A 15,727-nucleotide genomic window follows, 5' to 3' on the forward strand; every position below is an offset into this window, starting at 1 on the left:
ATGTCTGGTTTTATGGACGACTGTCGTGCCAATCCTGGTATTATGGACAGATTCAGAAGTGTTGAAGTTCAGGACCGGTTCAGGCACTACACCTTCATGGGCCACAATCCAGATGCAATGCCTCCTCCTCCGCCTCCGCCAAGCTTCAGAGATCCTGATAGAGATGACGAGGAGTCCTGTGGTGGCTATAATCCACATTAAACCATCATCATTTCATCTCACTGCATTTCATTGCATGTTGCTTGAGTTTTTTTTCAGATTAGTTTCACCTTATATGTCTTAGCTTATGTAATTTTTCAACACTTTCTACTAGTTAAATGCTTATTTCCTTCTGCTTACTTCTAGTGTTATTGCCCTTATTTGTCATTCTTTGTGAGTGATTCTTTACTTTTTAAGCTTCCTTCTTTGTGATTGTTAGCTTCTTTATCATTTTTGCTGTGTCCTGCTACAACATGTTTCCTTGATAAAACTGTTTTCTTTCTTCTTTTTGATGTTGACAAAGGGGGAGAAATGCAGATGTTGACAGATATGCACAAACTCAGGGGGAGTATCACACATCTTGCTAAAAATTTGCCATCATCAAAAAGGGGGAGTTTGTGAGCAAATTCTTTACTTTGAATAAGTTTTGAATGATAGCGAATTGTGTGATCATTGTATAATTGTTGGTTGTGCATTATTTTACATGTTTCATTTGTGTTTTTAGCCTATACTATTGTTTCGTGTCTTTACATAAAGCTCCACATTGATACGTCTCTTAAAAGAACTCATAAAAACTATTTTGAGTCAGTATGTATCGATACATGTTCATCTGCATCGATACATAAATTTGCTTTAAATCACAAAACGTTTTTGCTTCAGTATGTATCGATCCATACGAGCCTTGTATCGATACATGCTTAGTTAAAGTGCTCTATGTATCGATACATACGAGCTTTGTATCGATACATGCTTAGTTAAAATGCTCTATGTATCGATACATACGAGGTTTAGATCGATACATGCTTGTATTAATTCTCTAAAATTAATCAAAGCTACAGTATGTATCGATGCATAATCTTTTGTATCAATACATAAGTCTATTTTGTCTACTAACAACTTATGTCTTTCATATATATAAGAAGTATTTTGACAGATCAAAAGAAAACTACGAATTGAGAGGGAAAAACAGTTGAAACACAAATCAAAGGAGTGTGTAGCAGCAATTGTTTGAGCAGTTAGAAACCTGAAAGAGACTTCATCTTCTTCATCTTCTCAATCTCTTTACTTCAAGAACATCAACACATAATCATTCTTGATCTTTGGATTAAAGGATCAACGAGATAACGTTCAGTGGAACGATCAAGGTTCTAGCTGAGGTGTTCAGTGGAACGATCGAGGATCTAGCTGAGTTGAAGGTTGAAGGGGGTTTCGAGGAAAAACCAAATGGTTTCTCCTTCAAGAACTGGAGTGTTCTTGCGGTTTGTTAGTCACGTTTGCAGAACAGATTCAGCCGCAGCGTAGGGTTTGGAAATTGGTTAATTTCGCAAACAGGTCGTGGAACCGGTGAATTGTTTGGAATTTCTTGCAGGAAATTCTTGATCGAGCTCAGATCAAGTGGAGGTTTTATACAAGAAGAAGATCTTGGGATTTAGAATTCTGTTTGTGTATAATAACCTTGTATCAACGAATTCGGCATTATTGATAATTACAGTTCTCAATTTCATTTGAAATTGAGAGGGAGACGTACCCACACGCGAGGACGACAGTGGGGAACTTCCTTACCAAATCTCTGCGTATCGTATTCTTTCCTTATCTCTCTTTACGTTTTCAACAGTTTTGTAATTTCAGTTGGTGTATTGTGGCAGTATATTTCGTGATACAATAGTGGCAAGAAAACTTCTTTATCTAAACTCAACCATTGTTCATTGTAACACCCTTCTAAAATACCCCAAATATATAATTAAAATAACACATATCAATCAGAGTAAATATGCAATCAAGGGTGTCACACAACATTTCACACCATAATAACTGTCATGCTCTTTCATTAACTCAAAACATAAAACATTTGCACAATACGCAGCGGATAGAGATCAAATCGATCATTCAAAACATGCAACATACTACATGTAAACTGGTTCAACAATCATCAACAACAATATTAAAAATGTTCCCTCCCGATGTTACATCTATCAGAGCACGACCCTCTAAGTAGACTACACTAGACTCCAAGCACTAGCTTCCACTCAACTCATTTGTTCGTTACTTGAAAAATAGTTGTAAGGGTTAGTTCCTCAATCGATATAATAAGCATTATAAATCATCATGTAATGCAAAGTAAATTCACACATTTCATCACCCTAATCGTAACATACATCCAGTAACGGCACATCAACTCAAACATCATACTTAATATCAACACAATTCCACTTCTCAATTAAATTAAATATTCATACAACAACCAACAAAATGCAACTCTAATGAGACTCGACTCGTCATGCATGTGGTACCATTCGGAGTAAAACTCCCAACTTAAAATCATTGCCATTTTATTGGGCATCAAGGCATAAGCCTTCAACTTTCAACTTAAAATTTGCCAATCCAGGCCAACGTGGTGTGAGCAAAGCTCCGACTTAATGCATATGAATGTACATGGCATACACGACTTTAAACTGTCGACAACATAATAATAATAGCAATACAACAATGTTTTCAACAACATCAACTTATAATCAACTTTGGCTCACCAAGCCTACAACTCAGTATTTTCAACAACTTTCCGTACACGGAACAACTCAGCAACATACTTGTATCAACACTTCATAACATAAATCCAACAAAATTACTCATCACAATTAACGATAATAGGCCAATCACCAATTAGGTTCACAACATTAAAAATATCAATTTTTCAAATTTCCAACAGTGTTAACCGGTTAACGCCCTGGGTTAACCGGTTAACGCAGGACAAAACACACTTTCTGGCAAAACGCAACAGTGTTAACCGGTTAACGCCCTGGGTTAACCGGTTAACGCAGGAAAAACAGCACCTTTTCACAAAATATAACAGTGTTAACCGGTTAACGCCCTGGGTTAACCGGTTAACGCAGACAAAACAGCAGTTCCTGCGCTAACACAAGGCAGAATGCAGAGTTCTCCGCATTTTCCGCCGTTGGAGGACTTCCGGACCTCCGATTCAATTTCCGTAAAAAGCTACATTATCGGAAAATCACGACACATACAATTATCGATTCAATTTCAGTTTTCATACAACTTATTCATCACAATTTTCTCAGCATTCTAAATCCCAATTAGGGTCAATTCAACGGTTTATCACTACCCATTACATGCTATCCCATAATACCCATTAAACGACGATAAACCCCCCTTACCTGAGATAATCCGGCAATCTCTAAGCTTCAAGCTTTTCCGTTCTTCAACCTTTGCTCTCTAGCTCTTCCTCTTTGCCCTTTCTCCACTTTCCACTTTTCAGCCGCTTCTCTGTTTCACGTGAAAACTCTTTACCAAAAAATGAAAACCCTTTTCTCTTATTCCAACTTATATATTTTCCACTAATTATTATTCCAAATAATAATAATAATAATAATCCAATAATTCAATTTATTTAATTAAATTAATAAATATATTATTCACTTAATTTAAATAATTCTCTTATTTTATTCGGGGTGTTACAACTCTCCCCCACTAAAAGAGTTTTCGTCCTCGAAAACATACCTCAAGCAAATAACTCTGGATAAGACTCTTTCATCTGACTCTCCAGTTCCCAAGTCACATTGCCACCTGCTGGTCCTCCCCAAGCTACTTTCACTAAGGCAATCTCTTTACCCCGCAACTGCTTCAACTCTCGATCCTCAATCCTCATAGGCGATATTTCAACAGTCAGGTTATCTCTCACCTGTACATCATCTACTTGGATCACATGCGACGGATCATGAATGTACCTCCTCAACTGAGACACATGAAAAACCTCATGCAAATTCGCAAGTGACGGCGGGGGTAAAGCGATACGATAGGCTACCTCTCCTATCCTCTCCAAAATCTGATAAGGACCAATAAATCGAGGTGTCAACTTCTTTGACTTCAAAGCTCGACCAACCCCAGTTATCGGAGTAACACGAAGAAACACGTGATCTCCCTCTCGGAATTCAAGTGATTTCCTCCTCCTATCATGATAACTCTTCTGACGACTCTGAGCAATTCTCATCTTCTCCTGAATCATCTTAATCTTTTCCGTAGTTTGTTGAACAATTTCCGGTCCAACCACAGCACTCTCACCGGACTCATACCAACATAACGGTGTCCGACATCTCCTACCATACAAAGCTTCAAACGGCGCCATACCAATGCTCGAATGAAAACTATTGTTGTAGGTAAACTCAATCAAAGGTAAATAACAATCCCAAGCACCTCCCTTTTCCAAAACGCAAGCTCTCAAAAGATCCTCTAATGACTGAATAGTCCTCTCAGTCTGACCATCAGTCTGCGGGTGATATGCAGAGCTCAATCTCAGCTTAGTTCCCAAAGCCCTCTGCAAACCTTCCCAGAACTTCGATGTAAATCTAGGATCTCTGTCCGAAACAATACTCGACGGAATACCATGCAAACTTACAATCTTCTCAATATACAACTCGGCTAATCTCTCTAACGGATAATCCATTCTGATCGGAATGAAATGAGCCGATTTTGTCAATCTGTCAACAATCACCCAAATAGCTTCAAAATTCTTAATTGTCCTCGGTAAACCAGAAACAAAATCCATACTGATACTATCCCACTTCCACTCTGGAATAGCCAACGGTTGCATTAGCCCAAACGACTTCTGATGCTCAATCTTTGACTTCTGACAAGTCAAACAGGAATAAACAAAACTCGCAATTTCTCTTTTCATTCCCGGCCACCAAAATAACTTTTTCAAATCATGATACATCTTCGTAGCTCCAGGATGAATACTCAGGCCACTACGATGTCCTTCTTCAAGAATACTCTTCTTAAGTTCGATAACATCCGGAATGCACACCCGACTACCAAATCTCACAACACCATTCTCATCAACTCTGAATTCGCCACCTTGACCTTGATTCACTAGAGTCAACTTATCAACCAAAAGCACATCGGATTTCTGACCCTCTCTGATCTCATCCAGAATACCACTTGTTAACTTCAACATTCCCAATTTAACACTATTGTGAGTACTCTCACACACCAAACTCAAGTCTCTAAACTGCTCAATTAAATCCAATTCCTTAACCATTAGCATAGACATATGTAATGATTTCCGACTCAATGCATCAGCCACTACGTTTGCTTTACCCGGATGGTAATTCAAACCAAAGTCATAATCCTTCAGAAACTCTAACCATCTTCTCTGTCTCATATTCAGCTCTTTCTGATCAAACAAATACTTTAAACTTTTATGGTCACTGAAAACCTCAAATCTTGACCCGTACAAGTAATGCCTCCACAACTTCAGAACAAACACCACAGCCGCCAACTCTAAATCGTGCGTCGGGTAGTTCCTCTCATGAACCCTCAGCTGTCTTGAAGCATAAGCTATAACCTGCTTATTCTGCATCAACACGCCACCCAAACCCAACAATGAAGCATCCCTGAAAACTTCAAATGATTCCGACGAACTCGGTAATATCAGAATAGGAGCAGTAGTTAACCTTCTCTTTAACTCTTGGAAACCTTCTTCACATTTTGAGTCCCAAACAAACGCCTGCCCCTTCCTAGTCAACATCGTCAATGGTAACGCCAACTTAGAAAATCCCTCAATGAACTTCCTATAATAACCAGCCAAACCAAGGAAACTTCGAATCTCAGCAACAGACTTCGGAGCTTCCCACTTAGATACCGCTTCTATCTTAGAAGGATCAACAGCAACGCCACCTCTTGAAATCACATGACCAAGAAAACTCACCTCTCCTAACCAAAATTCACACTTGGACAATTTAGCAAATAACTTATTTTCTCGTAGAACTCCCAAAACCACTCTCAAATGTTCAGCATGCTCTTCTTCAGATTTCGAATACACCAAAATATCATCAATAAACACCACAACAAACTTGTCTAGGTACGGATGGAAAATCCTATTCATGTACTCCATAAATACTCCAGGCGCATTAGTCACACCAAAAGGCATTACAGAATACTCATAATGTCCATACCTTGTTCTGAAAGCAGTCTTCTGAATATCCTCGGTTTTCACACGGATCTGATGATACCCAGATCTCAAATCTATTTTGCTGAACACACTTGCACCAACCAACTGATCCATCAAATCATCAATCCTCGGCAAAGGATACCGATTCTTGATCGTCACTTTATTCAGTTGCCTGTAGTCCACACACAACCTCATAGTACCTTCTTTCTTCTTAACCAATAGCACTGGTGCACCCCACGGTGACACACTCGGACGAATAAATTTCTTATCCAACAGATCTTCCAACTGACTCTTCAATTCAGTTAACTCAACAGCAGACATACGGTACGGAGCCATCGATATCGGCCTAGTACCAGGTACCAAATCAATCGAGAACTCCACTTCCCGCTCTAGCGGTAATTCATTCACCTCTTCCGGAAACACATCAGGAAAATCACACACCACGGCTAGATCGCCAATCACCAGTTTATCTTTAGCCTCCAAAGTCGCTAACAGCATAAACAACTCTGCCCCATCAGCTACTTCCTCATTCTCTTGCCTTGCTGATAGAAACAAACTCTTTCCCTCCTCAATCTCAGGAAAGACCACCGTCTTATCAAAACAATTGATAGAAACTCGGTTAAACACCAACCAGTTCATACCCAGAATAACATCAATCTGCACTAGTGGAAGACACACTAGGTCCATCCCAAAGTCTCTACCAAAAATACTCAAAGGACAATTTAAACAAACCGAAGTAGTAGTCACTGAACCCTTCGCAGGAGTATCAATTACCATACTACCAAACATCTCAGATATCTCTAACTTAAGTTTCACAGCACAATCCAAAGATATAAAGGAATGAGTCGCACCTGTGTTAATAATAGCTACAAGAGGAAAGCCATTAATATAACACGTACCTCGGATAAGTCTGTCCTCACTGGAGGTTTGAGTTCCAGTCAATGCGAACACCTTCCCCGTCTGAGATTTCTTTGGCTTCTGACACTGACTTCCAATATGCCCTTCTTCGCCACAATTAAAACAAATCATTTCCTTGTGCTTGCAATCAGCTATTGCATGGCCAGTCTTACCACAGCGAAAACACCTCTTTACTTCAGCAGTGCATACATTACTCTTATGACCAGCCTGACCACATTTGAAGCAAACTATACCAGCAGGAGCACCTCCCCTACTGGTCCTCTGAGTCGGAGCAGCTCCTTGTTTCCCTCTTCCCACTGGAGCATCATACGGCTTTCCACGGTTTTGATGTTGCTTGCCCCTGCGGTCACTGACAATCTTGTAATGAGCATTATTGTCTTCTTCAAATATCCTGCAGCTATCAACCAATTCAGTAAAAATGCGTATCTTCTGATACCCAACAACCTTCTTAATTTCAGAGGGCAGTCCATTTTCAAACTTGATGCACTTTGAAAATTCAGCACCAGCACCAGTGTAATTAGGATAAAATTTGGACAACTCCACAAATTTTCGCAGCATAATCAGTGACAGACATGTTTCCTTGCTTCAGCTCAAGGAACTCAATTTCCTTCTTACCACGGACATCTTCCGGATAATACTTTCTCATGAATTCCCTACGGAATACATCCCAAGTAATGACTTCACCTGCCACGGTCAACCTCTCGTGAGTCTCTAGCCACCAGTCATCAGCTTCGACTGCTAGCATGTGAGTACCATACCGAACCTTCTGAGCTGGAGTGCAATCCATAACACGGAAGATTCTCTCAATCTCTTTCAACCATCCCAAGGCTGCATCTGGATCATGCTTCCCTTTAAACACCGGCGGATTCTCTCTCTGAAAAGTCGCCAAGCTACGTGATCCAGCATCACCACCAGCATTTGGCAAGTTCTGCACAGCTTGTGCCATTGCAGCGTCATTCCTTCCAGCCATTCCAACTTATCAATACAACACAACTTAAAAGTTAGATTAGTAACAATACACAATTGTTACACAGTAACGACACGACAACTGGCCGGACAGACCGACCTGCTCTGATACCACTAATGTAACACCCTTCTAAAATACCCCAAATATATAATTAAAATAACACATATCAATCAGAGTAAATATGCAATCAAGGGTGTCACACAACATTTCACACCATAATAACTGTCATGCTCTTTCATTAACTCAAAACATAAAACATTTGCACAATACGCAGCGGATAGAGATCAAATCGATCATTCAAAACATGCAACATACTACATGTAAACTGGTTCAACAATCATCAACAACAATATTAAAAATGTTCCCTCCCGATGTTACATCTATCAGAGCACGACCCTCTAAGTAGACTACACTAGACTCCAAGCACTAGCTTCCACTCAACTCATTTGTTCGTTACCTGAAAAATAGTTGTAAGGGTGAGTTCCTCAATCGATATAATAAGCATTATAAATCATCATGTAATGCTAAGTAAATTCACACATTTCATCACCCTAATCGTAACATACATCCAGTAACGGCACATCAACTCAAACATCATACTTAATATCAACACAATTCCACTTCTCAATTAAATTAAATATTCATACAACAACCAACAAAATGCAACTCTAATGAGACTCGACTCGTCATGCATGTGGTACCATTCGGAGTAAAACTCCCAACTTAAAATCATTGCCATTTTATTGGGCATCAAGGCATAAGCCTTCAACTTTCAACTTAAATTTGCCAATCCAGGCCAACGTGGTGTGAGCAAAGCTCCGACTTAATGCATATGAATGTACATGGCATACACGACTTTAAACTGTCGACAACATAATAATAATAGCAATACAACAATGTTTTCAACAACATCAACTTATAATCAACTTTGGCTCACCAAGCCTACAACTCAGTATTTTCAACAACTTTCCGTACACGGAACAACTCAGCAACATACTTGTATCAACACTTCATAACATAAATCCAACAAAATTACTCATCACAATTAACGATAATAGGCCAATCACCAATTAGGTTCACAACATTAAAAATATCAATTTTTCAAATTTCCAACAGTGTTAACCGGTTAACGCCCTGGGTTAACCGGTTAACGCAGGACAAAACACACTTTCTGGCAAAACGCAACAGTGTTAACCGGTTAACGCCCTGGGTTAACCGGTTAACGCAGGAAAAACAGCACCTTTTCACAAAATATAACAGTGTTAACCGGTTAACGCCCTAGGTTAACCGGTTAACGCAGACAAAACAGCAGTTCCTGCGCTAACACAAGGCAGAATGCAGAGTTCTCCGTATTTTCCGCCGTTGGAGGACTTCCGGACCTCCGATTCAATTTCCGTAAAAAGCTACATTATCGGAAAATCACGACACATACAATTATCGATTCAATTTCAGTTTTCATACAACTTATTCATCACAATTTTCTCAGCATTCTAAATCCCAATTAGGGTCAATTCAACGGTTTATCACTACCCATTACATGCTATCCCATAATACCCATTAAACGACGATAAACCCCCCTTACCTGAGATAATCCGGCAATCTCTAAGCTTCAAGCTTTTCCGTTCTTCAACCTTTGCTCTCTAGCTCTTCCTCTTTGCCCTTTCTCCACTTTCCACTTTTCAGCCGCTTCTCTGTTTCACGTGAAAACTCTTTACCAAAAAATGAAAACCCTTTTCTCTTATTCCAACTTATATATTTTCCACTAATTATTATTCCAAATAATAATAATAATAATAATCCAATAATTCAATTTATTTAATTAAATTAATAAATATATTATTAACTTAATTTAAATAATTATCTTATTTTATTCGGGGTGTTACAACTCTCCCCCACTAAAAGAGTTTTCGTCCTCGAAAACATACCTCAAGCAAATAACTCTGGATAAGACTCTTTCATCTGACTCTCCAGTTCCCAAGTCACATTGCCACCTGCTGGTCCTCCCCAAGCTACTTTCACTAAGGCAATCTCTTTACCCCGCAACTGCTTCAACTCTCGATCCTCAATCCTCATAGGCGATATTTCAACAGTCAGGTTATCTCTCACCTGTACATCATCTACTTGGATCACATGCGACGGATCATGAATGTACCTCCTCAACTGAGCCACATGAAAAACCTCATGCAAATTCGCAAGTGACGGCGGTAAAGCGATACGATAGGCTACCTCTCCTATCCTCTCCAAAATCTGATAAGGACCAATAAATCGAGGTGTCAACTTCTTTGACTTCAAAGCTCGACCAACCCCAGTTATCGGAGTAACACGAAGAAACACGTGATCTCCCTCTCGGAATTCAAGTGATTTGATAAGATTCTGGTGTGAATATTCTCTATCATTCTAATTCAAATCCAGCAATAAATTCGCGTGTCCGGTTTTCTAGTAGCGGTTCAGAATAGACGGAAGTCGATTCAGGACTGTAATTTTCCGATAAGTTTCAATAACTCTGATAAGATTTTTTAAATCTGTTTATTTAAAATAGGTGATCTATTCACCCCCCCCCCCTCTCGATCACTAGCCACACCGTCTAACAGCGCTGACCCTTGTGGTCGACTCAAACCCTGCAAATTTGCAAAAATTCATATTTTTGTGATTCTCATGCATTGTGTCATGATCACATTTTATCCACATATTGTGTATGAAAAATAGCAGTTTAAGATGAGCATAGAAAAGGATATGTTGCATTTGTTTTGTAGAAGTGGAATCGACAATGTCGATTCATCCATGGTGGTCATTTGTCATCATCGAAACCTATGATTGTATGTTGTATGACAATTTGCCTTTACATACTCCCCCTTTTTGATGATGACAACCTGTGTAAAGCCAAAGAGAAAAACAACATGCAATATTTACACACATTATGCACACTCCCCCTTCCTTTTGTAATCTAAGGCTATCTGCAAAACCGTCTGTTAATTGTTGTGGATATTTTGGCTGCTTGTACCTCTTCTCCCCCTTTGACAACATCAAAAAGAGAAAAGGAATGATTATTCAACGTAACATAAAACTCAACAGGAGAGAATAAGATCAGATAACAATATCACACCAAATATCATTACTGAAAGATAATCATTAATTAAAAGAACAATAATCATTAAAATTGATTTTGCACAAACAAGCATAACAGAGAAATGAATACAATCAAACAACAAGCAAAATACAAAGTGCATATGTAGTTCTATGTCCTAATGGTGTCGTCCTTGATGGTAACAGATATTCGGGTTTCTGTAGGGGTCAGCCAGAGACGATATTTGTTCAGCAATACTGCCTAGATACTTGAGACCCCCGTCGACCGACCGTTCCTGGCGTTCAAACGTTTCCAAAAATGCTGCATACCATTCATTCAAGCTTGTAGAGAGGTTATCGAGCCTCTCATTTTGTGCTTGAATTTGGCTGCTAATATGAGCATAGCGCTCATCCTGAGTTTGCATGAAGGATTGTTGAGCCAGCTGCATATTTCGCATCATGTCCAACAGTTCAGACGAGTTTGCGTGCTGTGGAGGAGACGGAGGAGACGCTTCATCACCATAGTGATACGGCTGGTAGAATTTGCGCTGTGTTGACCAGCCCGTATGTTGCCATTCACCCCATCCACCCTGGTTAGGGGCATCTTCTTCAGTTGAATGTGGATGCTGAACCCAAGCGGAGTTGGAGTAGTCGTGAGTGTCAACATGTGGAGGACTATCATCTCCACCATGCTGATCAAAGGCTTGTCCTGCTCCCTTTTCTTCATTTTCCTCTTCGTCTTCCTCTTCACTTTCATCACTTTCATCTTCAACAGTCGTAGGAACGAACTCTCTTCGAACAAATTTGTAGACTCTCCGCTCATCACACCAAAATTATCCCATCACAGACAAAGTTTTTGGGCTGAATTCTTTGTCTGATGAAATAGAGGTATACGGGAAGGACAGATAGTCAACTTCGGCTGCAGTAAGGACCTCTTGAATAAAAGATCCGTAGGCAAGAGTCGTTCCTCGTTCGGAGTCACGTAAACTGAACATCCTACTAGCTATGTAGTAGGGCCAGTTGATTTTCCGCTGATTTTTCAGAATGTATATGAGATGAACTTCCGCCTGTTCAACTCTGGAAAGACCACCCTTCTTAGGTCGCAGTATGCGTGAGACAATCCATTGGAGAATCCGCTCTCCTGTCTTTAGCTTGCCGGCGGTGACGGTTCGTGGGAACGCATCACTGTTCACAATGTGATCAGGGTAGGGTCACTTCAACATGTCGTTCAATGCGCTCTTAAACTCATAACCCTCTATTTGGTGAGAGTCAGTTACCTCAGCTAGAGGATTTTCATCAGCATCCAATGACATATCAAAATAGTTGTTCCAAACATTTGACTTAAACGATACCTTTCTCGTGCCGATCCTGGAGTGACACTTGTGTCCACGAAATTTGTCATGAAGACAGGCGTAGAACACGCGAATCAGGTCTTCGCTATATTTGGCATTGCATTTCAGAAATTTTACAATGCCGTGGAACTGTAGCAGAGACATGATTTCCACGAGATGCATGCGTTCTGCAGTGAGCTTGTAGAATGCATGTTGCCGCACAACTCCTCTTCTACTAATATCGTTGTTGAAGGAATCGACGAGAGGCGGTGGAACTAGCGATACAACAGTAATGGGTAGAGAGGTAGAGGATGGTTCCCGTTATCTCTTTCCGGTAGGTCTGCGGGATGAGGAAGCCATTTGGAAATGATTTTTGAAGCTTTGTGTGTGGATATTGAGTGAAGCTTGGTGAAGGATTTTGAGAAATGATTTTGCAAGAGAGAGGTTTCCCCTTTTTGTAGATGAGGATTTAGGGTTTTGGGAAGAGGAAAGGCCAGGAAACAATAAACACTAGGTAGATGCAACTTACAATGTAGTGGGAAGTTTGAAATGTAAATGCACACTTAATGGGAGTTTTGAATGTAGATGCATGAGAAGTTTGAAAGTTTTCTGCAGAAAAACTGAATTTTTGAGCTATGCGTCGACCATACCTCTGCATGCGTCGACGCATACTGTTTGATTTTTGAAAAAGACAAAAAAAAATTGAAGTGTGCGTCGACCGGTGCCCTGTTACGGTCGACTCATACAAGCAAAATTTCTAGTTTTTCACTTTTCTGCACATACACTTACATGTTTGATGCATAATTACAATGCCACACACCAATAAACATCCAAAGAGATAGGTCATAGATATATATACAAAATTATCATGTAGTACAGCTATTTAACCATGAAAATTTGAAGAGAGAGAGAGAGGAACAATATCACCTCGATGCCGGAGTAACTTGATGAACAATAAACTTGTGCTTGCAACAACATCAACTTGTTACAAGTACAAGATTATTATGGTCTTAAATGAATTAAGATAAAACCAACCATTTATAATGTCCGTTCCAAAATATCGAGAATACCAAGTTCTCGGCGAATATGAAAGAAAGGTTTAGTAGCTAGCGGCTTTGTGAAAATGTCCGCTAGTTGATTTTCAGTGTTAACATGTTCAAATACAATATTACCTTTCTCTACATGATCCCGAAGAAAGTGGTGTCGAATTTCGATATGTTTGGTGCGAGAATGCAGCACGGGATTTTTGGTAAGATTAATGGCACTTGTATTGTCACAGAAAATGGGAATACGTTCGAGTTTGAGATTAAAATCCAATAGTTGTTGCTTAATCCATAGGATTTGAGCACAACAGCTACCGGCGGCAACGTATTCTGCTTCGGCGGTTGACAAAGCGACTGAAACTTGTTTCTTGCTATGCCAACTGGCCAAAGAATTTGAAAATAAGTGACAAGTGCGACTGGTGCTTTTCCTATCCGATTTGCCACCGGAAAAATCGGAATCGGAGAAACATACCAATGAGCAATCATTACCTTTTGAATACCATAGTCCATACTCCGGAGTACCGGATAGGTATCGAAGTATTCGTTTGACAGCTTTTAGATGGGATTCCTTAGGACATGATTGATATCTTGCGCACATGCACACGCTAAACATAATATCGGGACGAGAAGAAGTGAGATAGAGAAGTGATCCAATCATGCCTCTATACCGTTTTACCTCTACGTCCTTACCGTTTTCATCTTTATTCAAGTTTGTACATGTTGGCATGGGGGTGTCAATGGCTTTGGCTTTTGCCATGTCAAATCTCTTGATAAGGTCCAAACAGTACTTTGTTTGACTCACGAATGTTCCTTCTTTGAGTTGTTTAATTTGCAAACCGAGAAAGTACGTGAGCTCCCCCATCATACTCATCTCGAATTCACCCTGCATAAGATCTGAAAACTCTCTCACGAGATTCATGTTAGTCGACCCAAATATAATATCGTCTACATAAATTTGTACTAATATCAAGTGTTTTCCTTGACGTTTAATGAAGAGAGTTGTGTCGACCTTATCTCTTTAGTAACCTTGATCGAGTAAAAATTTACTTAGTCTCTCATACCAAGCTCTAGGAGCTTGTTTGAGACCATATAAAGCCCTTTTTAGTTTATAAACATGATCAGGATACTCATGAGATTCAAAACCCGGAGGTTGTGCGACGTAGACCTCTTCATTTATGTGACCGTTAGGGAACGCACTCTTAACATCCATTTGGAATAGTTTAAAGTCTTTCGCACACGCGAAGGCAAGAAGAAGGCGTATAGCCTCGAGTCGGGCAACCGGCGCATAAGTTTCCTCATAGTCGATGCCTTCCTCTTGGTTATACCCTTGCGCGACTAAACGCGCCTTGTTACGGGTTATTACCCCGTTTTCATCCAACTTGTTCCTAAACACCCATCGGGTGCCGATTACTCAATGACCTCGCGGAGGAGGGACAAGGTCCCAAACCTCATTTCTAGTGAACTGATTTAGTTCCTCCTGCATTGACAAAAACCAGTGTTCATCGAGTAGGGCTTCTTTAGGGTTTTTAGGTTCTATTTGTGAAACGAAAGCGAAGTGATAACAGAAATTACTTAGCTTCGATCGAGTTGTAACACCCTTTGATATATCTCCGAGAATGTTGTCAATTGGATGGTCTTTGGAAGACTTCCAAGCTTAAGAGAGATCATCGTTTGAAGGCGGATGAGCTACCTCGATTTTCTCATGGTATACATCTTTATCCTCCTCAACTTTGACTTTGTCGGGTTGATCAATCCCCGGCTCGCCATCCTTGAGTATGTCTTCCGTAGATGTACCTGCACCATGAACAACACTACCCTTTCCGACGTTTCTCGGATAGGATTCATCAAAAGTGACATGTACAAACTCTTCCACAGCAAGTAATCGTTTGTTATATATTCTATATGCTTTACTAGATTGAGAGTATCCGAGGAAGATACCTTCGTCGGCCTTGGAGTCAAATTTGCCCAAGTTTTCCTTTCCATTATTTAATACAAAACATTTGCAACCGAAAACATGTAAGTGAGAAACATTTGTCTTTCGCCCTTTTAAAAGCTCATACGGTGTTTTATTTAGAATGGGGCGAATGAGCACCCTATTCAAAACATAACAAGCCGTACTAATGGCGTCGGCCCAAAAATATTTCGGTAAACCACTTTCGTTAATCATTGTTCTTCCCAATTCTTCTAAAATTCTATTTTTACGCTCCACAACCCCATTTTGTTGAGGTGTACGTGGAGCGGA

This window comes from Lathyrus oleraceus, chromosome 2 (genome assembly GCF_024323335.1).
Source record: "Lathyrus oleraceus cultivar Zhongwan6 chromosome 2, CAAS_Psat_ZW6_1.0, whole genome shotgun sequence".
Classification (NCBI taxonomy): Eukaryota; Viridiplantae; Streptophyta; class Magnoliopsida; order Fabales; family Fabaceae; genus Lathyrus; species Lathyrus oleraceus.